The sequence below is a fragment of the Chrysemys picta genome, unplaced genomic scaffold (genome assembly GCF_011386835.1).
Source record: "Chrysemys picta bellii isolate R12L10 unplaced genomic scaffold, ASM1138683v2 scaf415, whole genome shotgun sequence".
NCBI classification, from domain to species: domain Eukaryota; kingdom Metazoa; phylum Chordata; order Testudines; family Emydidae; genus Chrysemys; species Chrysemys picta.
The window spans coordinates 2,250-5,996 of NW_027053122.1; positions in this window are offsets into that span (position 1 = coordinate 2,250).

Here is a 3,747-nt window from a genome sequence, read left to right on the forward strand (position 1 = left end):
CAAGGCAAGTATGTCTAACATTCTCATATTTGGGTCACTCTGCCCTAGTATGAGCGATACGGTTTTTAACAGAAATTCCACAGTCGGCCGAAGAATTGATGTGCCTCCTACCCTAACATCGCAGCTGCGGAGGCGACTTCTTCACAAACAACCACTCCTTCCCCACCCATCTCCATTTAGAACAAAATGAATATCAATCTAGCGAGGGCCGTGACTCAGCACAGAAGAGGAGAGAGCTCAAATTTTGAGACTGCGCTGCTGAGAGGAATACAGTGCATGAATCACAGACATGATCTCAGGCACTGTGGGATAAATACAGAGCTGATGTATATGTTAGACTCCCTCAGGCTCCCTTACCACCTACTTATCCCTTCCTACTAATAATGTAATGGAGTTGGTGTCACTTACACCTTCTTCTAGCTGTTGTGTGTGTAGTTAGAGTCAGGCAGGGGAGCTTAGCCCTGGTCTAAACTGGGAGGGGAGGGGAGTTGATCGTAGGGTAGGTCTATATTTACCTCCGGGTCTGGCGGTAAGCAATCGATCTTCTGGGATCGATTTATCGCGTCTTGTCTAGACGCGATAAATCGATCCCGGATCGATCCCGGAAGTGCTCGCCGTCGACGCCAGTACTCCAGCTCGGCGAGAGGAGTACGCGGCATCGACGGGGGAGCCTGCCTGCCACGTCTGGACCCGCGGTAAGTTCGAACTAAGGTACTTCGACTTCAGCTACGTTATTAAAGTAGCTGAAGTTGCGTACCTTAGTTCGAAGTGGGGGGGTTAGTGTGGACCAGGCCCAAGTTACGCAACTTCAGCTATGTGAATAATGTAGCTGAAGTCGACGTGCTTAGATCTACTTACTGCAGTGAGTCGACTGCTGCCACTCCCCCATTGACTCTGCCTGCGTCTCTCGTGGCGCTGGAGTACAGGAGTCGATGGGAAAGGGCTCGGGGGTCAATTTATCGCATCTAGACGAGACACGATAAATCGATCCCCGCTGGATCGATCGCTGCCCACCGATCCGGCAAGTAGTGTAGACATACCCTAAGTGACATGAGTATAGTCTCCCTTACACACTGGTAAAGTGGGAATAAGTAGGACTTAGGGGAGTGGTCCATTTTTGCACCACTCTAACTATTTTGTTTAGTGGGTGATTTTTTACCAAACTAGCTGTACCAGTACTACCATTAATGTAGGTACAGTTATACTGGTATAAAGGTGCCTTTGGGTATGTCTACACTACGAAATTAGGTCGAATTTATAGAAGCCAGTTTTATAGAAATCGGTTGTATACAGCCGATTGTGTGTGTCCCCACATAAAATGCTCTAAGTGCTCTAGTCGGTGGACCGCGTCCACAGTACCGAGGCTAGCGTCGACTTCCGGAGCATTGCACTATGGGTAGCTATCCCACAGCTATCCCACAGTTCCCGCAGTCTCCGCCGCCCATTGGAATTCTGGGTTGAGATCCCAATGCCCGGATGATGCAAAACAGTGTCGCGGGAGGTTCTGGGTACATGTCGTCAGGCCCCTCCCCCTCCGTCACAGCAACGGCAGACAATAGATTTGCGCCTTTTTACCTGGGTTACCTGTGCAGACAACATACCATGGCAAGCATGGAGCCCGCTCAGCTCACCGTCACCATATGTCATCTGGGTGCCGGCAGACGTGGGACTGCATTGCTACACAGCAGCAGCAGCTAACTGCCTTTTGGCGGTAGACGGTGCAGTAGACTGGTAGCCTTCATCGGCGATCTGGGTGCTGGCAGCTGTGGGGCTGGCAGCCGTAGGGCTGCATTGCACCAGCCCCTCGCCTTTTGCCTTTTGACAGTAGATGGTGTATTACGACTGGTAACCGTCCTATTACAAGTTGGATCATCACACATTAACAGAGTCTTCCCTGAGCAGCAGATCGTGCAATAGGCCTGAAGGCCATCGTAGTACACTAACTGCCAAGCGCCCAGTATTTGCTGCCAAGCACCCAGAAGATGCCGAGGGCTATCAGTCATGCTGCACCGTCGTCTTAAGATGTAAAAAATATATTTGTTCTGTATTCATTTGCTTCCCGCTCCCTCCGTCAAATCAACGGCCTGCTAAACCCAGGGTTTTCAGTTTAATCTTTGGGGGGACCATTCTGTGTGACAGTTGTTTGTGTTTCTCCCTAATGCACAGCCACCTTTCTTGATTTTAATTCCCTGTACCTGTACATCATGTCGTCACTCGGCCTGCCCTCCCTCCCTCCTTCCCCTGGTCCGTCAGATACTAGTTTCGCGCCTTTTTTCAGACCAGGCGCCATAACTAGCACTGGGATCATGGAGCCCGCTCAGATCACCGTGGCAATTATGAGCACTATGAACACCACGCGCATTGTCCTGGAGTATATGCAGAGCCAGGACATGCCAAGGCGAAACCCGGACCAGCCGAGGAGGCGATTGCAGTGCGGCGAAGAGAGTGATGAGGAAATTGACATGGACATAGACCTCTCACAAGGCACAGGCCCCAGCAATGTGGAAATCATGGTGTTACTGGGGCAGGTTCATGGCGTTGAACGCCGATTCTGGGCCCGGGAAACAAGCACAGACTGGTGGGACCACATCGTGCTGCAGGTGTGGGACGATTCCCAGTGGCTGCGAAACTTTCGCATGCGTAAGGACACTTTCATGGAACTTTGTGACTTGCTTTCCCCTGCCCTGAAACGCCAGAATACCAAGACGAGAGCAGCCCTCACAGTTGAGAAGCGAGTGGCGATAGCCCTGTGGAAGCTTGCAACGCCAGATAGCTACCGGTCAGTCGGGAATCAATTTGGAGTGGGCAAATCTACGGTGGGGGCTGCTGTGATCCAAGTTGCCAGGGCAATGAAAGACCTGGTGATATCAAGGGTAGTGACTCTGGGCAACGTGCAGGCAATAGTGGATGGTTTTGCTGAAATGGGATTCCCAAACTGTGGTGGGGCCATAGACGGAACCCATATCCCTATCTTGGCACCGGAGCACCAAGCCACCGAGTACATAAACCGCAAGGGGTACTTTTCAATGCTGCTGCAAGCCCTGGTGGATCACAAGGGACGTTTCACCAACATCAACGTGGGATGGCCGGGAAAGGTACATGATGCTCGCGTCTTCAGGCACGCTGGTCTGTTTCGAAAGCTGGAGGAAGGGACTTTCTTCCTGGACCAGAAAGTAACCGTTGGGGATGTTGAAATGCCTATCGTGATCCTTGGGGACCCAGCCTACCCCTTAATGCCATGACTCATGAAGCCGTACACAGGCAGCCTGGACAGGAGTCAGGACCTGTTCAACTATAGGCTGAGCAAGTGCCGAATGGTGGTGGAATGTGCATTTGGACGTTTAAAAGCGCGCTGGCACAGCTTACTGACTCGCTCAGAACTCAGCGAAAAGAATATCCCCATTGTTATTGCTGCTTGCTGTGCGCTCCACAATATCTGTGAGAGTAAGGGGGAGACATTTATGGCGGGGTGGGAGGTTGAGGCAACTCGCCTGGCCGCTGATTACGCGCAGCCAGACACCAGGGCGGTTAGAGGAGCACAGCAGGGCGCGGTGCGCATCAGAGAAGCTTTGAAAATGAGTTTTGTGACTGGCCAGGCTACGGTGTGAAACTTCTGTTTGTTTCTCCTTGATGAACCCTCCAACCCCCCCCCCCGCCGACCCGGTTCACTCTACTTCCCTGTAAACCAACCACCCCACCCTTCCCTCCCCACTTCGAGCACCGCTTGCAGAGGCAATAAAGTCATTG